At 40.2% G+C, this 26,176-nt stretch overlaps 1 protein-coding gene across 1 annotated transcript in view; it reads right to left on the bottom strand.

Moving 5' to 3' along the window:
* SRM (spermidine synthase) overlaps nucleotides 1–26,176 on the bottom strand; it is a 292,467-nt gene that overhangs the window by 261,957 nt on the left and 4,334 nt on the right. The gene's annotated exons all lie outside the window — the stretch shown is intronic.

Raw genomic sequence — 26,176 nt, 5'->3', positions numbered from 1 at the left:
AACAAAAACAAAGAGAAGTTATTTTCGATATTTGACCGATTCCAGCGGATTAATAGCAGGACAAATATTGTTGCAGCTGCCACGGACAGTAGGTCTTTGGCAACAGGTAGAGAAGTCAGCCCTTCCCACAGTATACTGAGTAAGTAAGTCCTAGGGAAGAAACTGTGTCCCTAAAGACCAAGGGGATGGTAATCAGGAATCTCTGCTACTTAAATGCCAAGTAAGCCAAACGTGTGTTTGTGCATCATGCATGGAAAAGCCAAATTGATAAATACTTTTAGTGACACTTAAATCTTGCTCCTGTTTTCAGAAGAGGTCATGAAGGGTGGTTTAAAAAAACGAATCAACTTGTCTTTGACAACCAAAGAAATTCAGAACTGCAAGAAAAATTGGAGTTTATCTGACCTCTCTCCTGTTCTCTTTCTTTTTTTCCTTCTGTTTTATAGATCAAGAAAAAGGGACAGAGAGAGGGGCAGGGCCTTGCCCACAGCCCATGTGAGCCCCAGAATTGGATTCCCACACGGGGCTCTCTGTGCTGGGCAGGGGCAGGGGGTGGGGAGCATGGGCAGCCTGACACACCTGCTGCCCTCTGCCACTTGACAGAGTCTGCATATTTTAAATAAGCAAACTCTTAGAATTAACACCCCCGAAAGAAGAAAGCCAAAGAGAACATCAGGAGCATGGGGGGGAAACTAGGTGAAGGGTACAGAGAAGTCCACACACACACACACACACACACACACACACACACACACAGTGTGTATACCTGAAAGAAAAAGAGGACAGGAAACAGGTAACACTGGTTATAGAGAGGACTAGTTGCTGGGGAACAGAGATTGAAGAACACTTTTCACTGCCTAGCCTTATGAATTTTGTTCCCTGTGAATAGATTTCTGATTCAAATAAATAAATTTAAGAACAAAGAAAATATCTGGGGAAAACAAACCAACCAGACTTGATCCTCAACAAAATCACAATGGTTCACCCCATTTTCTGGAAGAGAAAAACCAAGACAGAAAAAGATACAAAGCCAAGTCTAGGAGCTAGGATTATAACAGAAAGACATCCACAATTTCTAACTTCTTGCTTAACCCATTGTGGCTGCGACCACAACAGCCAAGAACAAGGTGGCTTTTTTTTAAATGTGTTTTTAAAAGGCAGACATCTGTTCTATTTTGACACATCCTGGCTGCCCAAATGTTTCTTTCAGCTCTAAATATTTGCTTCACCAATGGAAATGTTTCCATCACTGCAACAAAACAAACATTTGCTTTGGGATGGGAGGGCTAGCCATACGCTGTCTCATATGTTCTTTGAAACAGCCTGATTTGGGAAACAACTCCACTATAGGACACAAATCAAGGTGGAGATTTTTTGTTCCTTTAAGAAAATCTTGTCACAAGAGTTTGGTGCACTGGGGCACACTCTTTAGTCACTCGGCTGGATGCTATAAATGTTCCTTTGGGGTTTTCTTCTACATCTTGAATCTTAAATATGTGATCAGAAGGTCTATTATTTGGCATGCAGCTTACTTCCTAAAGATTTAAGCTACCATGCAGCCATCAGATGTTCTTGCAAGTCCTCACATTAATCTGATATTAACACATGAAAACATGCTATGTCCTAATAGGTCAATACATAAATTACTTTGTCACCACCTAGTTGTGTAGCTCAAATGAATCTGGTATTGGTTGCTACTGTCAACATTATTAGTATTGAGATAAATATGTAGCACTCAACCAAATCCATAAATACTTGAGTGCTTATTCTGCTAGGCAATGTGAGAGTGCAAGATCTCATTTTCCCTACCTGTTATATGGGACCCTCCCTAGGACCCCTTCCCCCCAGTTTCTTATGCTGAATGAGTTTTGTCTGTTTCTCTATCTGTAATGCATAATAGGCATAGTATACAGAATAATATAGATTATATATTGATAACAAAATAACATGTCAACTGCAGAAAACATGGAAAATAAAGACAAGCACGCACAAAAAAACAAAAAAAAATTCATATTTCCACTCTTCACTCAAAATAACAGCCAAGTGTATTAAACCCACGTGTAGCAGAGCGTTTTAGTTCTTTACATCTTTAACTCTTTGAGCTCCATGCTAATGCTGTGCAGGCCTGCCAAGGGGCATGACACACGGTTTGCAGGCTCATGGTTCTGTTTGCAGGCTCACGGTTTTGTAGCACCTCCGAGCAGTGCCAGAAGTAGACACTTGATTCTCCCCATTTACAGGGGAGGAGCCTGAGGCTCACAGACATGAACCGGCCTATCTAAGATCTCACTGCTGCAGGGTGGAGGGCCAGGCTCGGACCACAGGCCCAGGCTCCTCAGCACTACTCTATACAGCATGGGGCAGGGGTGGAATATTCCAAATCCCATTCAAGCTGAAAGGTAACACTGACATCTCTGACTTCCAGCCTATTATTCAGATGTATTGGCAAAGTTATTAAGACTGGATTTTTTCAAATTAAAAACTGCTTTTAAACAAGAGGATGCCCAGTGCCAGTGAGGGTGCTGTGGAACAGCAAACTGAGAAACTTTGGAAGAGACTTCAGCACTCTATCACAAGAGTTTTAAAAATGTTCATACCTTTGACTCAATCATTTTGCTTCTAAGAAATAATAAAATAATGTAGTAAAAGACTTATGTAGAAAGCCGGGCACAGTGGCTCACGCCTGTAATTCCAACACTTTGGGAGGCCAAGGTGGGCAGACTGCTTGAGCCCAGGAGTTTGAGACCAGCCTGGGCAAGATAGTGAGACCCCCATCTCTACAAAAAACCAAACAAACAAACAAACAAAACTACAAAAATTAGCTGGACATGGTGGTGCACACCTATAGTGCCAGCTACTTGAGAGGCTGAGGTGGGGATTGCTTGAGCCCAGGAGGTTTGAGACTTGAATTCAACTTACGCTCTGAATTCAACTTACACTTGCTCAGAAGTGGAGAGAGAGGGAAATTACACTACACCCAGTGGGGGTGGGGATGGGCTCACCATTTCACTCCACAGGTGCTGCATCTTCCAGTGAGCACAAGACCGGATGTCTGAACCCACTGTGCCCTCATCACCTCATTCCCACACACCCTTGCAGTCTGAGCACCGTGTCACAGGCTATTTTTCCCCACACGGCTTGGCACTCACATGCAATGCAGACTATGTCGTCTGGTATTAAACCAAAGATCTGTTTCAGTGTGACGGAAAATGTGGGCGCTACTGAACTTACTGAGAGAACATCTTTCTAAGGGATTTTTAACAATTATTTTTAAAATTAATGTTTAAAAAATATTTGCATTGTATAAAATTCTAAAGATATAAAAGGGTATAGAGTAGCCCGCCCTTATCTGTGGGGGGATTCATTCTAAGACACTCAGTGAATGCCTGAAACCACAGAGAATACAAAATTCTAAACATTCTATTCACAAATTTTTTTCCTCTTTCGCAATTTCATGGATAGATTTGTTCTTACAATAGATTTTAGCAACCTCAGCATATGATTTTTTTTCTTTCCTTATTAAGTCAAGAGCATTCTCCGTTTCACTTAAAGGAAGCACTTTACAGCTTCTCTTTGACATATCTGAATTGCCAGCATCACTACTCTTGCACGTGGGGTCATTATTAAGTAACATAGAGCTTACTTGAACACAAGCACTTGGATACCATGACCATCGATCTGATCACCGTGAGGGCTAAGTGACTGCCAGGTGGAGGGGTCCACATCATGGATAAGCTGGACAAAGGGATGATCCACATCTCAGGTAGGACAGCATGAGATTTCATCAAGCTACTCAGAATGGCACACAATTTAAAACTTATGAATCATTTATTTCTGGAATTTTCCATTTAAACATTTTTGGACTTTGGTTGACCTCGGGTACCTGAAAGCATGAAAGGCAGAACTATGGATAAAGGGGGTCCACTTTATCGTGAAAAATCAGTCTCCTTCCCACTCCTGCCACCCTGTTACATCCTCCAGGGGCAACTATTGCTAAAGTTTCTTATATAAAAAGCATACATGTAGCTGGGCACAGTGGTGGACACCTATAATCCCAGCTGCTTGGGAGGATGAGGCAAGAGGATTGCTTTAGTCCGGGATTTCAAATCTAGGCAACATAGTGAGGCTCCATGTTTTTTTTTTTTTTGAGACAGAGTCTCGCTCTGTCACGGCTGGAGTGCCGTGGTGCAATCTCGGCTCACTGCAACCTTAGCCTCCTGGGTTCAAGAAATTTTCTCCTCAGCCTCCCGAGTAGCTGGGATTACAGGCACCTACCACCACGCCCAGCTAATTTTTTCGTATTTTTAGTAGAGACGGGGTTTCACCATCTTGGCCAGGCTGGTCTTGAACTCCTGACCTCGTGATCCACCCGCTCAGCCTCCCAAAGTGCTAGGATTGCAGGCATGAGCCACTGCGCCCGGCCAAGACTCCATCTCTTTTTAAAAAAAAAAAAAAAAAAAGCACATGTGTGTATACATATGTGTGTCCGTATATTTTTATACAAATGATAGCACGCTATACATGCTGTTCTATACCTTGCTATTTTTAATTAGGTTATCTTAGAGGATACTCCATATTAGTATCTACAGAGCTCTCTCATTCTATTTAATGGCTATACGGTTGGTATGGATGTACTATAATTTACTTAACATCCCCTACTGAACCTTTACTACTACAAACAAAGCCATAATAAAGGACCTTGAATGTACCACTTGTACATGTGTAACCATATCCCTAGGAATAGACTCAGACGTGTGCAGTTTTAATTTTAATAAGACCTGTCAAACCTTCTTCCAGGTTGTTTCCACTCACATTCCCTCAACCTTGCCTACATGATGCTATCAAGCTTTTTATCTTTGCCATTCTGAAAGGTTAAAAAATTGTCTCATTATTTATTTATTTATTTGAGACAGAATCTCACTCTATCACTCAGGCTGGTGCCATCTCAGCTCACTGTAACCTCCGTCTCCCAGGTTCAAGCAATTCTCGTGCCTCAGCCTACCGAGAAGCTGGGATTACAGGAGCGTGCCACCAGCCCTGCTAATTTTTGTATTTTTGTAGATACGGGATTTCACTATGTTGGCCAGGCTGGTCTCAAACTCCTGGCCTCATGTGATCCATCTGCCTCGGCCTCCCAAAGTGCTGGGATTATAGGCGTGAGCCACTACACACAGCCTCATTATAATTTTAAGGAAACTTTTATTGGCATTGTATACAGAAAAGCATGCACATTTTTAAGTGTACAGCTTAATGAATTTTCCCATGGTGAACACACTTATGTAACTACCATCCAGATCAAAAAATAGAGTAACAGCCTCTAGCAACATCCCTTGTCTCCTCCCAGTCACCACCTAACTTCTAATACCACAGATTCAGTTTGCTTGCTTTTGAATTTTATATATGTGGTACAAGACGGAAAGCATTATTTGATAAACGCTCCTTTTGTTCAACATTATGCTTGCGAGTCATCCTTGTTGCTACACGTAGCCACGGTTCATTCAAATTGTTGTATTGTAGTCTTATACAGTAAAAGAATGTATCTATTTCCAGTTTTGGACCATCTATGAATAATGCTATCAACATTCTTATATATATTTTTTGAGGGGAAATGCTCAATTATAGAGTGCACATCTTCTCAGCTTTAACAGATACTGCCAACAATGTCCAAAACGGTCACAGCAATTCACACTCCCACCAGCAGAGTAGAAGAGCTGTAGCTGTCCCACACCCAGCAGCAAAGTTCTCAGTCTTTTCCATTTTAGTCATTCTAGTGGGTGTGAAGGATAGCACATTCTGATTTCAATTGGCATTTCTCTGACAACGAATGAGACTGAACACTTTTTGTTTGTTTATCGTCTTCAATGAGTACAGCGTTCTACGTAAAAAGGCAAGTTTGTTCATTGTGTTGTTAGAATCTGGATTGCTTTGTCTGTTTGTACTATCAAACATGGAGAAAGAAGTTTTGAAATGCTCCATTATCATAGATTTGTCCAGTCCTCCTTTCAGGTCTGTCCAGTTTTGCTTTACGTATATTGAAGCTATGTTTATTAGGTGTGTAACTATTTTGAAATGTTCATCTTGTTGGTGATTGACCATTTTATTATTCTGAAATTTTTCTATCTTTGACTCTACTTTTGTTTGTTTGTTTTGAGACGCAGTCTTGCTCTGTCGCCCAGGCTGGGGTGCAGTGGCACGATCTCCACTCACCACAACCTTCATCTCCCAGATTCAAGCGATTCTCGTGCCTCAGACTCCCGAGTAGCTGGGATTACAGGCATGCGCCATTGCACAAAGACAGGGTTTTGCCATGTTGGCCAGGCTGGTCTTGAACTCCTGACCTCAGGTGATCTGCTCACCTCGGACTCCCAAAGTGCTGGGATTACAGGCGTGAGCCACCACACCTGGCCTTCTGACTCTACTTTTTAGACCACCTTGTCTGGTATTAGTACCGAGTTTCTTGTGCTTAGTGTTTGCATGGTATATCTTTTTCCATCACTTGACATTTAATCCTTAAATATCTTTATACGAAAGGTGTGTCTGATGCAAGCAGCATTGAGTCTTTTAAATCTAATCTTGACCAACTGCTTTTAATGGAGTATTTACTCCAATTATATTTAATGTAAATGCTGAAATTTGGGGGTTTATATCTTTCATATTACAATTTGTTTTCCTTTTGACCTGTTTAGTGCTCTCTCTTCTCTCCTGTCTTCTTTTTAATTCAGTTTTTCCCTCTATTACCTTGTAGTCAAGGTGGTTTCTAATGGATTTCTCTACTGCAAAGTTACTATGTTTTCTTTCATAGTTAATAAATAGCTTGGAAAAGACACTTTGCTCTTTCTCTTCAAACTTTCATCTTCTCATTTTAGCACCCGTCAATGGAACTTGTCTGCAACAGTAATTACTGGATGTTTGCCTAATGGGAGATCCTCAATTAAGAGTGAAAGGGGTCCTGAGACTAAAACACTTGCGAACCAACGCCCTAGACATCACAATATATCCTTTACTTACTATAGTGTGATATAAATGAGAAATTTTACTGTTCCCCCAAAGATCCTCACACATATAACTTGCCCTCCACCCCTCCCCTTTTGTGTACTGGCATGCATTTCAATTATAATGTATGTTAAAATCCACAAGAAAGACATTCTTATTTTACACAGTCAGTATTCATTGATACGTGTCCTTTTGTTTGTTCTTCATTCTTTCCTGCCATTTCTATGTTTCCATGTAAGATCATTTTCTCTCTGCCTGAAAATTCCTTTAGTGTTTCTTTCAGTACAGTGTGCTGGTGATGAATTTTCTTTTTGTTTGCCTGGAAATGTCTGTATTTTCCTTCACTTTTAAAAGACATTCTGTTATGAAATAATTTCTGATTTACAGAAAAGCTGCTGAAAGCATAGTACAAAGAATTCTCATATATCTTTCACCCAGGTTCTTTAAATGTTAAATTCATCACATTTGCTTTATTATTCTCTATTGATCTGTCTATATGACTTTTTCCCTGAACTGTTTGAGACTAAGTTACAGACATCACACCCTACCCCTTAAATATTTCAGTAAGCATGTCTTGATTTGGAGTGGGAGTGGGGGAAGCTCATGCTTGTATATAACCACAGAATAATTATCAAAATCAAGAAGTTAACAATGTTACATTTATATCTGTAGCTCAGATCTTTCCTCTGAACTTGATTCATAATATCCCTCTGCCCACTTGATACCTCCACTTGGATGTCTGATATCTCAAACTTAATATGTCTAACACTGAACTCCTAATCTTGCCCCACCAAACTGCTCCATTCCTAGTTAATGGTGACTCCAAACTTGTAGTCACACAAGGCCAAAAACCTTGGAGTCATCCTTGATTTCTACTTCTCTTTCATATCCAGATCCAACAAATCAGGCTATTCTATTGGATTTACTTCCAAAAAAATATCTAGGGAATCTGAGCACGTCTTAACACTAGAGTAGTCTCCCAGCTTCCACCCTGGTGATCCTATTAAACCTTACATCAGATGGTATAACTCCTTGCTTAAAACACTTTGATGATTTTCCATTTTACTCAAAACCAAAGTCCTTACCAAGATAATGTTGCCCTATACAACGTTACTTCCTGTGAATGCTGTGGTCTTGTCTCTCACTGCTATCCACCTGGCCTACCATTCTTGTTCCTGGAATTTGCCAGACACACTTCCTCTTCAAGCTTCTGCATTGGTCATTCCCTTTTCCTGAAACTCTTTCTACCCAGAAATCTGCATGGTTTGCTTCCTCGTTTTCTTCAAGTTTTTGCTCAAAATGTTATCTTAGCGGGGCCTTTCCAAACCATCCCATTTAAAATTGCAAATTCCTAAGAAGAATCCTCTATTGCTCTTACTCGACTTACGTTTATATTTTATTCCATTTACTGCCTTCTCCCTCCCACTCTACCATTACATTTGGGGTTATTTTATTCACTGCTATGTTCCTAGTACCTAAAACACCTAGGTTCTACTGGCACCTAGTAGGTATTCAATAAAAATGCGTAAAAAGCCAGGCATGGTGGCTAATACCTGTAATCTCAGCACTTTGGGAGGCTGAGGCAGGAGGATCACTTGAGTACAGGAGTTCAAGACCAGCCTGGACAACACAGTGCAACCTCACCTTTTTTAAAAAAAGAAATAGCTGGTGCAATGGTGTATATTTGTAGTCTCAGCTACTAGGGAGGCTGAAGCAGGAGGACTGCTTGAGCCCAGGAGGTCAAGGCTGCAGTGAGCCATGACTGCACCACTGCACTCCAGCCTGGGTGACAAAGCAAGACCCTACCTCAAAAAAAAAAAAAAAAAAAAAAACAAACAAACAAACAAAAAAAAACCCAATATGTAAAACAGACAAAAGTAATGTTCAGGTTTTGGGAGGTCCGGAGGGGTATGGAGAAAAATCAGAGTCCCACCTTCTTGATTCTCTCTTTGCCCCTGAAATATCTCCTCAGAATCTCCAAGAATCCCCAGAAGTAAGTATAAAAACCGTTACCAGGCCTGGCATGGTGGCTCATGGCTGTAATCCCAGCACTTTGGGAGGCTGGGGGGCGGGGACAGATCACTTGAGGTCAAGGAGTTCAAGACCTGCCTGGCCAACATGGTGAAACCCCCGTCCCTATTAAAAATATAGAAATTAGCCAGGTGTGGTGGCAGGCGCCTGTAATCCCAGCTACTCAGGAGGCTGGGGCAGCAGAATTGATTGAATCCGGGAGGCGGAGGTCGCAGTGAGCTGAGATGGTGCCATTGCACTCCAGCCTGGGCTACAGAGTGAGACTCCATCTCAAAACAAAACAAAACAAAACAAAACAAAATGCCTGTTACCATATATTCATTCACCCTGTACTAAAGCAAACTAGTTTATTCATCAGCCCCTGATATGCCTTATACTCTGGAGAGAGTCAGGCATCAGTCTTCTACCCCTGATGTTCCAGCCATCAGAGTAGCTTCTTCCCAACCCCACTCTGAGCTTGTCAGTGGTTCTGAGTTATCTCTTCCATCACCAAAGCTCCTCTGTGATCACCCTAGGTAGAAGTACTTTTCTACAGGAATTACTATCTAGATAATACTCCTCTGGTTGTCAAACATAGATGGCTTTGTAACCTTTATCTTATATGGTTTTCTGAGGATTTTAATGGTGTTAAACTTTTATTCTCTGCCTTATTCATTACTGTATCCCCAAAATCTAAAATACTGATCAACCCATAGTGGTCATTCACCAAATAATTGTTCAATGTGTGAATAAATGTGAATAAAGCATACTGGTGCTTCATGAATTGCAGATTTTCAATAGCTATAAGATATATTTGTAGCCCTTCGTGATAATCCCTTTTTTCTCCTCTTAAAAAAAAAAGCTGTTTATAATAAAACTCATTATCACTGTCATCATTAACATTTAACATTATTCTTGGAGTTTCATCCTATGTAATAAAGCAGGAAATAAAATTAAAATGTCTACGAATTAGAGACAAGTTTACAAAATAATCAATTGACCATATACCCAAAAAACGTAATTTAATCATAAGAAAGTGGGATGGCAAGATATAGTATATAAAATTAAAAATCAGTAGTACTCCTGTATATCAGCAATAGTTAAAAAATAAAATGAAGAGAAATTCCTTTGATAATAGCCAAGAGAAATAAAAAATTACTATAGTCTTCCAAAATGTTAGATCAGTATAAAGAAATGTTGCAAAGAGAAATAAAGGGAGACAAATGAAAAAGCCTTTTCAAATTAATTTATAAGTTTAACACAATTTCAATAAAAAATCCCAATTATTCTAAATTATCTCAGATGTTCCTCAAGCTTATCTGGGAGAATGCACAAATAAGAATAACAAGGATCAGCCAGACATGGTGGCTCACGCCTGTAATCCCAGCACTTTGGGAGGCCAAGGTGGGTGGATCACGAGGTCAGGAGTTCAAGACCAGCCTGGCCAAGATGGTGAAACCCTGTCTCTACTAAAAATACAAAAATTAGCAGGGCATGGTGGCGGGCGCCTGTAATCCCAACTACTTGGGAGGCTGAGGCAGAGAATTGCTTGAAACCAGGAGACGCAGGTTGCAGCGAGCCAAGATTGCACCACTGCACTCCAGCATGGGCGACAGAGCCAGACTCTGTCTCAAAAAAACAAAACAAAACAAAACAAAAAAGGCATAACAAGGATCCTCTTAACACCAAGGTCAGAGGCAACAAGAATGGAAACAGGTTTCATTCTGCCCTCGTGGGATTCCAGACTGCTCTTAATTTTCCTTTCCTGACTACCTGCATGTAGACCTCAAGCTCCAGCCTCAGACATGGCAACAGCATACTATTTCCCATTGGTTCTGCTTCTCTGATTGAACCCTTGCTGAGACAAAGAAGACTGTTCTTTTCCTTTGTCACTCATATCAATAGGACACTTATTTGTTAATTTATCTGTCAGCTGCTTCCTCCACTAGAAGCATAACATATTGGTTAAAAGCAAATATTAGAAAAAAAAGTGGCTTATGTTTTAATCCCGGCTCTGACACTTAATAGCTATGAGTCAGGTCCCTCATCTGTAAAATGGGAATAAAGTTGTTATAAAGATTAAATAAGGTACTACTTTTATAGATCAATGCCTGGCATACATAAGCAGCATATGAACTTGATGAATAAAAATATAATAAAAAATAATGCACTGATAAAAAAAAGAATAGCTAGGAATGTTCGGTAGTCCATTCTGTATCCTCTTCTGGATATTTAGATATTTCTTTGTGTTTTTTTTTTAAGTAGTCCCTCTAGGGATTACAATATACATTCTTAATTTATCAGTCTACTCTGAATTAATATTACACCATGTTACATATTAAGAACTTTAATATGATACATATAATTGTATGTACTATACTGTATTACTGTTTATATTAACAATTCATTTTATTCAGAATCTTGGCCGGGTTTCTCTGCAGTGGCTCACACCTGTTCGGGTGCAGTGGCTCACGCCTGTAATCCCAACACTTTGAAAGGTCAAGGCAGGTGGATCACCTGAGCTCAGGAGTTCGAGACCAGCCTGGGCAACATAGTGAAACTCTGTCCCTACTAAAAATCCCAGCACTTTGGGAGGCCGAGGCGGGCGGATCATGAGGTCAGGAGATCGAGACCATCCTGGCTAACATGGTGAAAACCCGTCTCTACTAAAAATACAAAAAATTAGCCAGGCGAGGTGGCGGGCGCCTGTAGTCCCAGCTACGCAGGAGGCTGAGGCAGGAGAATGGCATGAACCCCGGGGGCAGAGCCTGCAGTGAGCCGAGATCACGCCACTGCACTCTAGCCTGGGCGACAGCAAGACTCCGTCTCAAAAAATAAAAATAAAAATAAAAATAACCAGGTGTGGTAGCATGCACCTGTAATCCCAACTACCCGGGAGGCCAAGGCAGGAGAATCGCTTGAACCTGGGAGGTGGAAGTTGCAGCGAGTTGAGATGGTGCCACTGCATGCCAGCCTGGGTGATAGAGTGAGATATTATCTCAAAAAAAAAAAAAATCTTAATTCCATTTACACCCCTTCTGTCCTTTGAGCTCTTGTTGTAAAATGTTCATTACACATAAATATATGAGTATATCATAAATCTAACACTACATTGTTATTGCTTTAGTCAACTGACTTTTACAGAATTGAAGAATACAAATAAAATAGTATTTTATATTTTCCTATGTATTTAACATTCCTACTGCTCTTTTTTCCTTCCTGAGGACCCAAATTTCCATCTAGTATTGTCAGAGGCATGTGAACCAGAACAACTCCATCTTGAGTAGGAGCTGGGTGAAATGAGGCTGAAACCTACTGGGATGCATTCCCAAACAGCTGAGGCATTCTAAGTCACAGGATGAGACAGGAAGTCAGCACAAAATACAGGTCATAAAGACCTTGCTGGTAGGATAGGTTGCAGTAAAGGAGCTGGCCAAAACCCACCAAAACCAAAATGGCCATGAGAGTAACATCTGGTTGTCCTCACTGCTACACTCCCACCAGTGCCATGACAGTTTATAAATGCCATGGCAACATCGGGAAGTTAACCTCTATGGTCTAAAAAGGGGAAGCATGAATAATCCATCCCGTTTGGCATCTCATCAAGAAATAACCATAAAAATGGGCAACCAGCAGCTCCCAGGGCTGCTCTGTCTGTGGAGTAGCCTTTCTTTTATTCCTTTACTTTCTTAATAAACTTGCTTTCATTTTGCACCGCAGACTCGCCCAGAATTCTTTCTTGTGTGAGATCCAAGAACCCTCTCTTGGGGTCTGGATTGGAACCTCTTCCCTAACAGATTTCTCTTTCTTGTAACAGTATTGTCTTCTCTTCAATGGGAAGATCTCACACAGATATTTATTCAATGTATGTCTGCTGGTGACAATTTCTCTCAGCTTTTATCTTATAATGTCTTTATTTTTCCTTCATGTTTAATGGATATTTTCACTGTATAGAGAATTCTAGATTGTCTTTTTTCTTCCATTTTGAAGACATCATTCCATTGTCCCGTGTGCTACACTGTCTCTGATTATGAGTCAGCCATAATTCTCATCATTGTTCCCTTTTTATTTAATATTAGCAGTTTCACTGCAATACACCTCGATGTAATTTTCTTTGTATTTATCCTTCTTGTAATTGGCCACACTTCCTGGGCTGCTGTTTGTGTGGGGTTACTTTAATCAAAATTGGAAATTTCTCAGCCAACATTGCTTCAAATACTTTTTCTGCCTCATCCTTCTCTCTTTTTGGGAGTACTGCTGTCATCCTATGTTAGACAGCTTGATTTTTGTCCTGCAGGTCATTAAGGCTCTGGTCCTATTTTTATTCCAGCTATTTTTCCTCTCCATACTTCAGTCTGGATGATTTCTGTTTACCTGTCTTCAAGTTCACTGATGCTTCCTTATGTTATGCCCAATCTGCTGTGTCTCTCACCCAGGGAAATTTCAGTGTCAGGTTTTGTGTTTTTCAGTTCTAAGATTTACATTTGGTTCTTTTTCACAACTTCCTTATCTCCACTGCACCTCCTCACCTCTTTACCCTTTCATCCATTTTTTTCATGTAAATTATTTTAACATATTTGTTCATAGTTAAAGTTCCTGTTCACCTGTGAATTTGTTTCTATTAACTGACTTTTCATTTCAGTAAGGGTCACAGGGTCCTGTTTCTTCCCACATCTAGTATTTTTTAATTTTATACTGGATGTTGAAGGTGATAGTTTGTAGAGGCTCTGGATTCTGTTTTCTTCTGCAGAATTCAGTTTATTCTAGCAGACAGTTAAATCACTGGCAGATCTGGTGTAGGCACAATTTTATGCTTTATTTCTGTTTTGCCCTTAGTCCTAGGGAAAATGCCATAGCCCTGGGGGGTAGTATTTGCCCCTAAGGGGTAGCCCTTCTGGGATTTCAAAGCAAAGTCCAAGGTGTTTATCAAATCTCCTCTAACTTGACAAGACTCCACCTCCAAATTCTCTCTTTCCCACAGCAGGCAGCTACTGAAATCTCTGCTGGAATCTGTGGCACTTCCCCTATGCATGGGCAGTTCAGCAGTTAGTCTAGCATGTGAGGGGTGTTTATATGTAGTTTGGGGTGATCCCCAGCATGGTTCTCTCCTTTCTATGATTTCCATCTTCAATTTCCAGACACACAGTCTCAAAATCCATCCCCTGATTCCTCAAACCAATATGATACAGCTTTCTGCTTGAGTTCTATTTGCTAGCACCTGATGGATTGGGGAGTACCTCGAGGAAAAAGCCTTATAAAGGTGGCTCCCCTGGATGGGGTCTTTCTTTCAAGAATAAAATTCACTCCAATTTCTGCTTGCTTTTGGTGGCTCTCCAGTACCTTCAAACTATATTTTTAAAATATTGTGTCCAGGCTGGGTATAGCAGATCACCAAGTCAGGAGATCAAGACCATCCTGGCTAACACGGTGAAACGGTCTCTACTAAAAAAATACAAAAAATTAGCCGGGCGTGGTGGCAGGCACCTGTAGACCCAGCTACTCGGGAGGCTGAGGCAGGAGAATGGCATGAACCCTCCCTACTTGGGAGGAAGAGCTTGCAGTGAGCCGAGATCGCGCCACTGGACTCCAGCCTGGGCGACAGAGCAAGACTCTGTCAAAAAAAAAAAAATAAAAATATATATATATATATATATATATATATATGTATAGTGTCCAAAATTTATTTTTGTTATTGCCATATGGAAGTATTATTCTAATACAAGCTACTCCATCATTACTGAAAGCCAACAACTCTCAGAATTCTTTTTTTTTTGAGATAGAGTATTTTTCACCCAGGCTGGAGTGCAGTGGCACGACCTTGGCTCACTGAAACCTACACCTCCCAGGTTCAAGCAATTCTCCTGCCTCAGCCTCCCAAGTAGCTGGGATTACATGCACGTGCCACCAAGCCCAGCTAATTTTTGTATTATTAGTAGAGATGGGGTTTTGCCATGTTGGCCAGGCTGGTCTTGAACTCCTGTGATCCACCTGCCTCTGCCTCCCAAAGTGCTGGGATTACAGGCGTGAGCCACTGCGCTCGGCCTCAAAATGTTTTTTAAAGACAAGAATGGGCCGGGTGCAGTGGTTCACGCCTGTAATCCCAGCACTTTGGGAGGCCGAGGCGGGTAGATCACGAGGTCAGGAGATCGAGACCATCCTGGCTAACACGGTGAAACCCCAGCTCTACTAAATATACAAAAAAATTAGCCGGGCGTGGTGGCAGGTGCCTGTAGTCCCAATTACTCGGGAGGCTGAGACAGGAGAATGGCGTGAACCCAGGAGGCGGAGCTTACAGTGAGCCGAGATTGCACCACTGCACTCCAGCCTGGGAGACAGCGAGACTCCGTCTCAAAAAAAAAAAAAAAAAAAAAAAAAAGGGAAGAATGATGAAGTGAGCCTTGCTCTTGTACATATTAAAGTTGATAATAAAGATACAGCAATTAGGCTGGGTGTAGTGGCTCACGCCTGTAATCCTAGAGCTTTAGGAGGCCGAGGCAGGTGGATCGCCTGAGGTCAGGGGTTAAAGACCAGCCTGGTGAAACCCTCTCTACTAAAAATACAAAAATTAGCCGGGCGTGGTGGCACCTGTAATCCCAGCTACTTGGGAGGCTGAGGCAGGAGAATCACTTGAACCTGGGAAGCAGAGGTTGCAGTGCACTGAGATCACGCCACACACTCCAGCTTGGGCGACATGAGCAAAATTCCATCTCAAAAAAAAGTACAGCAATTAAAACATTGTGGCACTTGTGTAAGAGTGTATAGGTCAATAAAAACAGAAGAGATATCCCTGAAAGAGACCTTGTTATGTATTAAAATTTAATTTATAATAGAGGAAGCATACTGAACAACTGGGGAGAAAAATGATTTATTCACTTGAAGGACAGTCAGGGAAAAAGTAATGTTTGAAAGGAGCTTCACTTCACACCATTTCACAAATTTCAGGATTAAAGAGTTAAATATAAAAACATAAACCATAAAAACTAAAATGAAATGTGGGTGAATATTTAACATCACTGGTTCAGTGTTTATGGACAAACTATTTCATCTCTTTCCTTAGTTTCTTTCTCAATTGCAAGAAGATAATAAAAAATACGTACCTCGCAGGGTTTTTGTGATTAAATAAGGGACTTAGCTTATTGCCTGACACATAATCAGCCCTCAATACATGTTAGCTGTTACTGTAATTATTACTATTTAATAATTATGGGGATGGAATCTCTTACCATAAAAATAATAGAGGAAATATCAGAAGATTGGTAGATCTGGTTATGTGAAAATAATCACTTTTATATATTAAAAAATATAAAAGGCAAGGAACAGTGGGGAAAATGTTTGCAAACATGGCCAAGAATTAATATTCTTAATATATAAAGGGTATTTAAAAATCAATAAGTAAAGCACTAATATCCCAATAGAAAATGGGAGGGAAGAAGGACTGAATAAACATTTCTGAGAATAAACATATTTCAAAAGCTCAACTGTTACTAATCCAACAGATGCAAATGAAAACAATATGAGAAAGCTGTTTTCTTGCTATTTTGTCATTTTTTAGTGACCATACTCAAGTAGCATATTGAGACAGGTACTCTCAACCCCTAGTGAAGGATCCACTATGCTCTATTCAGAAAACTATCACTGTGTGCCCAGAGTCTTAAAACGATCATATCCTATGAGTCAACACTTCCGCATTTCAGGAATCCATTTTGAGAAACTATCAGACAATGCTAGTCACCATTTTTTTCTAATTCCTTTAAACAAAAAACAAGAAAAAAAGAAAATAAATTAAGTGCTCATCTCAAGAAGCTAGAAGAACATCAGAAAAATCCAAACAAACTAGAAGAAAGGAATTATGCAGAAGAGTGTTTTAAGTTTTCCAAGTGGCCAAATTTTTTTCAGGGCTTCTTATTGTAAATTTTAGTTTTATTGCCATATGGTCAGAGAAGCAGGGGCTATGTGATTTCTGCCTTTTGGGCTTTACTGGAATTTTTCTTTGTGGCTAATTAACTTTTTATAAATGTACCATGGGTGTTAAAAAATTAAATATTCCATTTTATGTGTACAAAATGCCATTTATATATATATAACAAGTTTATTGTTATCTAATTATTTCATATTCTCATTTTTTGCCTGTGATTTATGAAATTCTAAAGTGTGTTAATATCTTCAACTATGTGTTTTTAAATTCTTCTATGTTTCTAATAGCTTTCGCTTTATATACTTTGATAGAATGTTTTTCAGTGCATAAAGTTGCATGATTATTGTATCTTCTAGGTATGTTGAACTTTGCAATGCTATAAATTGACAATGCATTCTTTTTAACATTTTAAACTTGAATTTCTAATCTGCCTAATATTGTCAATTCTGTTTCCTTTTTTTCTTTTCTTCCTTTCTTTCTTTTTTTTTTTTTTTGAGAGATGGGTTCTTGCTCTGCTGTCTAGGAGTGCAGCTCAAGCTACCCTCCCGCATCAGCCTCCTGAACAGCTGGGACTACAAGTGCACACCACTATGCCTGTTCGTGGTGTTCATCTTTTACAAATTTTTTTTGTAAAACCTGTTCATGTTCATCTTTTACAAATTTTTTTGAGATGGGGGGGGTCTCACCATGCTGCCCAGGCTGGTCTCGAACTCCTGGCCTCAAGCCATCCTCCTGCCTCAGCCCCCTAAGCTCTGGGATCACTAGTGTGAGCCACCACACCCGGCCAATTCTGTTTCTTTTGATTTGCATTTGCTCACTGTATCCAGCCCATCCCTTATTTTCAACTTTCCTGTGTTGTTTTATTTTAGTTATGTCTCTTGTTGACGCATAAAACTGGCCTTTGTTTTTTTCTTCAGGTTTTACTGAGTTTGGGATCTGTTCTTTAATAGGGGATTTCCTAAATCCCATGATTATATATTGTGTGTACCATCTCCTGTTTTTTTCTCTCCTAGCCTTTGCTGATCATCTTTTCTTCCCTCTGAATGTGATTTGCAAGTTCTAAGTCCTATTTTCCTCTAGTCTAATAATGAGTAGCACTAATTTTTAAAAGCTGAGATGATATACATGGTTTAATATGCAAAATTACACTAATCCTAAGCACAAAGCTTGAAGAAGTTGTACATATGCATATACTTGTGTAACAACCACTCAGATGGAGATCCAGAACATCTCCCAGTACTCCATAAGGCATCTTCACTCTCCTCCAGAAGGGCCACTATAACTCTGATCATCAGCATTTGTTTTGCCTGTCCTTGAACTTCATAAAAATATATGTATTCTTTTATATCTGGCTTCTTTGACAGAATTCTTTAAGACTCATTCATGCAGATGCATTGACCAGTAATTTATTCTTTTTTCTTCTTATGTAATATTTGCTTTTGTATGTGTTTCATAAACCACCCACTTTTCTGTTGATGGGACACTTCCCCTCAGGTTTTGGCTTATTTATTTATTTATTTAGAGTTGGAGTCTCACTCTGTCACCCAGGCTGGAGTGCAGTGGGGTGATGTCGGCTCACTGCAACCTCCACCTCCCAGGTTCAAGCGATTATCCTGCCTCAGCCTCCAAGTAGCAGGAAATTACAGGTATGCACCATAACACCCAGTTAATTTTTGTACTTTTAGTAGAGATGGGGTTTCACCATGTTAACCAGGCTGGTCTTGAACTCCTAATCTCAAGTGATCTGCCCACCTCAGCCTCCCAAAGTGCTGGGATTACAGGCATGAGCTACCGTGCCCAGCCTTGGCTGTTTTAAATAAAGCTGTTATATACATTCTTGTACATGTCTTTTTATGGATAGATCCACCCATTTCTCTTGGGTTTATGTCTAATAATGGAATTGCTAGGTCATAAAACAAGCATGTACTTAACTTGAGTAGAAAGTGCCAGCTTTTTAAAGGCAGCTACACTGTCATCACCAATGCATGAGGGTTACTGCTGCTCCACATTCTTGCCAACATTTGCTATTCTCAGCCTTTTAAATTTTCGCCATTCTAATGGGTGTGTATAATGGTGACTTGCTGTGGTTTAAGCTATATTACCCTGATGAGGAAGGATATTAGGCATCTTTTTATATGCTTATTAACCCTCTGGAAATGCTCCTTAATAAAGTAAATATTTGAGTCTTTTGTACACCCTTTTTTAAGAGAGACAGGATCTTACTATGTTGCCCAGTCTGGTCTCAAACGATCCACCGCTTTGGCCTCCAAAAGTGCTGAGATTACAGTGTGAGCTACTGTGCACAGCCTGTATACTTTCAAAAAGCCTGTACACTTTAAAAATTAGGTTATGTGGCTTTTTCTTACTGATTTGTAGGAGTTCTCTATATATTAGATACAAGACCTCTGTCAGATGAATAAAATATATAGTCACGTGCCACATGATATTTCAGTTAACAATGGACTGCACATACGATGGTAGTCCCACAAGATTATAATAAAGCTGAAAAATTCCTATTGTTTAGTGCTGTCACAGCCATCATAATGTTATAGCACAATTCATTACCTTTTTTCTGTGCTCAGAAACACAAATATGTACCATTGTGTTACAATTGCCTACAGTATCCTTTTCAGTAACATGCTGTATAGCTTTGTAGTCTGGGAGCAATAGGCTATACCTGATAGCCTAAGTATGCAGTAGGTTATACCCTCCAGGTCTGTGTAGGTACAGTCTATAATATTTGTACAATGAAATTGTCTAATGACACATTTCTTAGAACGTATCTCTGGCCAGGCACAGTGGCTCACGCCTGTAATCCCAGCACTCTGGGAGGCTGAGGAGAGCGGATCACGAGGTCAGGAGATCGAGACCATCCTGGCTAACACAGTGAAGCCCCATCTGTACTAAAAATACAAAAAATTAGCTGGGCATGGTAGGGGACGCCTATAGTCCCAGCTACTCAGGAGGCTGAGGCAGGAGAATGGTGTGAACCCAGGAGGCGGAGCTTACAGTGAGCAGAGATTGTGCCACCGCACTCCAGCCTGGGTGAGAGAGCAAGACTCCGTCTCAAAATAAAAATAAAAAAGAATCTATCTCTGTCGTCCAGTGACACAGGACTGTATTATGAATATCTTCTCTATGGCTTGTCCCTTTGCCTTCTTTCAGTTTTCATGAATAGAAGTGCTTGATTTTGATGTAGCATCCTTTTTGTTCTACAGTAAGTGGGCTTTGTGACCTAATTAAGAAATCTTTGCCTAATCCAAGCTCATGGAGACATCCTCCTGCGTTTTTCTTGTGCTTTATAGATTTATCTTCCTTATTTGTATAAGTCTAAAGTAAGGGTATGATTACTCCAGCACAATCTTTTGGAGTACTGGCATATCCTGTTAATTTATTTATTCATCAACATGTAATTATTGAGAGCTTACTATGTCAGATGTCAGGGAGATAGGTCAGTAAACAAGAAAGATACCACTTTTGCCACGTAATCTAGTAAGCAGTTTAACAAGTTAGATCTGTCAGCCCTTTAATTTCAGGAAATTCTTAATCTGAGCAAAGAGCTAAGTAAAATCTCTAACTTGTGTCCAGTATGTGGCAATCTGATTGTACTACATAAACTGGAAGCTCCGTGTTCTATTTCCATTTTTCCAGATATCCTACAAACTGATGATGGTTGAAGGGAAGATTATGAAAACTCACTCCTTTTATTTTTTCTGATTATGAACATTCAAAAACTGAAAATTTTAAATTATGGCAAAATATACATCATATAAAATGTACCATCTTAGCCACTGTTTTTTCGTTTTGTTTTGTTTTTGAGACAGAGCCTCACTCTGTTGCCCGGGCTGGAGTGCAGCAGCACAATCACGGCTCCCTGCAACCTCAGCCTCCCAGGTTCCAGCAATTCTCCCGCCTCAGCCTCCCGAGTAGCTGGGAATACAGGCGCCCGCCACCACACCCGGCTAATTTTTGTATTTTTAGTAGAGACGGAGTTTCACCCTGTTGCCCAGGCTGGTCTCGAACTCCTAGGCTCAAGCAATCTGCCCGCCTCAGCCTCCCAAAGTGCTGGGATTCTAGGCATGAGGCACTGTGCCCGGCCCATCTTAGCCATTTTTAATGTATGGTTCAGCAGTATTAAGTACATTCACACTGTTCCAACCATCACCACCATCCATCTCTAGAACTCTTCATCTTGCAAAACTGAAACTCTGCACCCACTATAAACAACAAAACCCTATACCCCACCCCCACCCCCTGGTAAATACCATATGACATTCTTTAGAAACACATTTTTTTTAATACGGAAAAGTTTAAAGGCACCAGAACTGAAAAGTAATACACATTTCCACCATCCAGAAGCAATTGGTGTTAACATCTGGAACATAAGATGGAATCACATCTTAGCTGAAAATTAGATTCTAAAGTTGTGTACGAAGTGAAAATTGTGTATGTCAAAACAACTGTTGAAGGCCAGGCACAGTGGCTCACGCCTGTAATCCTAACACTTTGGGAGGCCGAGGTGGGAGGACTGCCTGAGCCCAGATGTTCGAGACCCACCTGGGCAACATGGCAAAACCCTGTCTCTACCAAAAAAAAAAAAAATACAAAAACTAGCCAGGCGTGGTGGTGTGTGCATGTGGTACCAACTATTTGGGAGGCTAAGGTGAGAAGATCACCTGAGCCTGGGGAGGTCAAGGCTGCAGTGAGCTGTGATCATGCCACTGCACTCCAGCCTGGGCAACAGAGTAAGATATGATCTCAAAAAAAAAAAAAAAAAAAAAAAAACCCTGTTGAAATTTTCTCTAAAGAAACTTCCAGTTAGATATAGCAGCTTGAACACATAGTTCTGGTTGATTTTCGTCATCTTACACTTACATGTTAGGAAGGACTCATGCCCAGAGATGCCCCAATCAGTTTTTTAGGGCCTCTATCGTAAATACTGGATAGCCAAAGATCACCAGACATTTGAGGGAAAATGGAAAACTTAACAATGATAAAACAGGGTCAGGTGCAGTGGCTCACGCCTGTAATCCCAGCACTTTGAGAGGCTGAGGCAGGCGGATCACAAGGTCAAGAGATCGAAGACCATCCTGGTCAAGATGGTGAAACCCCATCTCTACTAAAAATACAAAAATTAGCTGGGCGTGGTGGTGTGCGCCTGTAGTCCCAGCTACTCAGGAGGCTGAGGCAGGAGAATCGCTTGAACCCGGGAGGTGGAGGTTGCAGTGAGCCAAGATGGCACCACTGCACTCCAGCCTGGCAACATAGCAAGACTACATCTCAAAAAAGAAAATGAAAAACAGCCATCCAAAAATAAACAAAAAAAGCTTGGAAGAAACAGAAATTAATTCTCAGAGGAAAAAAAGTAATATTGCATCAATGAAACAAGAACAATGTGGGAAAAAAAAGGGCACACACAGAGAAAAGAAAGAATTCTCATAAACACCTGAGAGCAGAAAATTATTTGATACCCAGGAAAAATATTGGAAGAAAAAATTATTAGAAGACAAAATATTAGGAGAAATTACATATAAAGTAGGGCAAAAAAGATAAAAGATAGGAAAGAAAATATATTTTCTTAAATACTTGAGGGTCAAGCCAGGACATCTACCATCCAACTATCGGGGTTCTAACAAAACAATATACAACACAAAAGAGAGGAAATTATTAAAGAAATAATACGAGAACGTTTCACATTAAAAGACCCTCTCATGTACATCGCTGTGAAATTTCAGAATATGTAGAATAAAGACAAGCGGTAAAGCTTTCAGAGGGAAATAAACAGCTCGTATAGAAAGGATCAGGAATCAGAATGGCCTCAGACTTTTCAGCAACAACACAGGAAGGTAGAAAACAATGGACTATGTCCTCAAAATTCTAATAAAAAATCATTTCCAATCTAGAATTCTAAACCCAGCCAACCTAAAGATGAAATCATGAAGACACATTAAAGATGTTTTCAGATACTGGATCTAAAAAAGCTTACCTCCCATGCACACCTTCTCAGGAAGCTACTGGAGGATCTGTTCTACCAACCCAAAGAAGCAATCCAAGAAAGACCACATGGAAGTTGGAAGACAGGAACTCGACCATAGGATACAGAAAAGGGTCTTCCCAGAGTCGTCGGGAAAGGCTGACAACTGGGGAACAGATCTAGAGAGCGCAGTCCAGACTGCAGTGGGAGGGCGGGCAGAGGGCTCCAGAAATGGCACCAAGAAAACAGTAAGTTGCCTGATGTCTTTGATGGTGCCGAGGGGAATTTTGCAGCTTGAGCTGAGTGAGGATTAATCAGTGATAAGTACACAGCTAAGCAATCTGCCCCCATCCCCAAATAGAGTCCACTAACTCTATGAAAAAAAACATTTTACAAAAGAGAAAGCACAACTATCACATACTTCATGGCTCAGTTATAAAAAATAGTTACATACTTTTCACATTCATTATAATTAGTATTCATGATTTTACTAAAGTATGAATATTGCTTTAGTACTATAATGCTTAGAATTTGATATTTATAATATTAGCACTGTTTAGTATTTAATGCATCCGATACTACTAAAATAAACTAGATCTCCATCAATCTCTACTTCAAAGCCAGGCACAGTGGCTCATGCCTGTAAATCCCAGAACTCTGGGAGGCCAAGGTGGGCAGATCATTTGAGGTCAGGAGTTCGAGACCAGCCTGGCCAATGTGATGAAATCCCGTCTCTACAAAAAATACAAAAATTAGCAAGGTGTGGTAACGCACACCTGTAATCCCAGCTACTTGGGAGGCTGAGGTATGAGAGTCACTTGAACCCGGGAGGCGGAGGTTGCAGTGAGCCGAGATCATGCCACTGCACTCCAGCCAGGGCAACAGAGTGAGACTCTGTCTCAAAAACAAAACAAAACAAAACAAAACAAAAACACTCTACCTTAATTTTTCCAAATATCCTCAAATTCATGATGTCTGAGGGCATGAACATAAAGGCATGAACATGAACACAAAGGCATGAACAAATTCATTATCTCTGAGGGCATGAACACATACTTATGGCTATTTTGCTAACTGCTGGATAAAATAATGGCACATAGAATCTAGCACATTTAAAAAATACTACACTACAACTGGCTGGAATTCATACTAATAATATAATTATGATTCACTGTTATCTATTAATATACTTTATCATATTATTAGATCAAAAGACAATAATTATATGATTATTTCTGTAAGTGATAAAGGACATTAGATATAATTCGACATCCATTCTTAGTAAAAGCTCTAATACAATAAGAATACAAGAATACTTCCTGAATATGATTATCTGTTGGTGGGAGTGGGGGGAGGGGGAAGAGTATCTACTTGTGTATATGTGTTAGTGTCACTCTCCAAAACTGACATCATCTTTTATTAAAAAGATATAAAAGCATATTATTTAAAACCAGAAACAGGTCATACGTTCACAATCATCAGTTTTATTTATCACTGTTCTGGAGCTATTTGCTGATGCAACTGGACAAGAAAAGTAGTAATAGATACAAGCAACAGAAAAGAAGAGGGGAGAGTGTTCTTTACATATAGCACCTGGAAAAACTGACATGAATTAATGTACCATAAACAATATAAGTATCTAGCTAGGTGTCAACATTCAAAATCAGTATGTAAAAATTGCCTTCAAATTAAAGAACTGGCTGAAAGACATAATGAAAGAATACATCTCACTCAAAGTAGTAACAAAAAAGATACATGGCTGGGTGCAGTGGCTCATGCCTGTAATCCCATACTTTGTGAGGCTGAGGCAGGGGGATCACTTGAGCCTAGGAGTTTGCAACCAGCCTGGGCAACATAGTGAGACCCCGTCTCTACAAAAAATAAGAAAATTAGGCCGGGCACAGTGGCTCACACCTGTAATCCCAGCACTTTGAGAGAATGAGGCAGGCGGATCACTTGATATCAGGAGTTCAAGACCAGCCTGGTCAACATGGCGGAACCCCGTCTCCACTAAAAATACAAAAATTAGCCAGGCGTGGTGGTGCACGCCTGTAATCCCAGCCACTTGGGAGGCTGAGGCAGGAGAATCACTTCAGTCTCCTGAGGTGGAGGTTGCAGTGAGACGAGATCACGCCACTGCCCTCCAATCTGGGTGACACAGCAAGACTGTCTAAAAAAAAATCTTTATTTTTCATTTTTTACTGGGCAAGCTAATTTTGAAAATTATATAGAATAAGAATAGCCAAGAAAATTCCAAATAATTGAAAAAATGCTGAGGCAAAATTAATTTTAACAGATAATAAAACATGTAAGATAGTGTGACATTGGACACAAAGAAACATTTCAAGTGAACAGAATACATCCAGATATATACAGGAAGTTAACATAGGATAAAGCTTCATTGCAAATCAATGGAGAAAAACTGCAGAGATGGGATACTACAGCCAGGGAGACAAATTTAGCCCATTGTCTATTTTTGGATGGCCTGCAAGCTAAGAATGGGTTTTACATTTTTTTAAAGTTAGGAGGAAAACTAAGAATTTAATGATACATGAAAATTACATGAAACTCAAATTTCACAGTGTCCATAAATAAAGTTTTATTTCTCATTAGTTTATACACTGTCAACGGCTGCTTTTGTGCTACCACAGTGGCGATGAGTAGTGTTCAGAGACCATACAAATTGCAAAGCCTTAAAGTATTTACTATCTGGCTCTTTACAGAAAAAGTGTGTCAACCCTTGCAATAATGGATGCTGGATTATTTTATTAGCTGGAAAAAAACTGAACTTGAATCCTTATACTCTATACACTGAAATAAATTCCTGATTACTTACAAAAAAAAACAACTTGAGGTTTAAAAAATAATACTGGTGGCCAGGAGCAGTGGCTCACACCTGTAATCCCAGCACTTTGGGAGGCCAAGGCGGGCGGATCACCTGAGGTCAGGAGTTTGAGATCAGCCTGACCAACATGGAGAAACCCCGTCTCTACCAAACAAACAAAAAAAAACAAAAAACAAAAAACAAAAAAAATTAGCCAGGCATGATGGCACATGCCTGTAATCCTAGCTACTCGGGAGGCTGAGGTAGGAGAATCCCTTGAACCCAGGAGGCGGAGGTTGCGATGAGTCAAGATCGTGCCATTGCACTCCAACCTCCAACCTGGGCAACAAGAGTGAAATTCCAGGTAAAAAAAAAAAAAAAAAAAAGGAAGTCATAAAAGAAATGACAGATACATAAAAAAATTCTGCCTGGACAAAAGCATCATAAACAAAGTCAAGAC

The sequence above is a fragment of the Hylobates moloch genome, unplaced genomic scaffold (assembly GCF_009828535.3).
Source record: "Hylobates moloch isolate HMO894 unplaced genomic scaffold, HMol_V3 SCAFFOLD_9, whole genome shotgun sequence".
Lineage (NCBI taxonomy): Eukaryota > Metazoa > Chordata > Mammalia > Primates > Hylobatidae > Hylobates > Hylobates moloch.
Note: the sequence above shows the minus strand (reverse complement) of the source record. Positions and strands in the feature narration are given on the sequence as shown.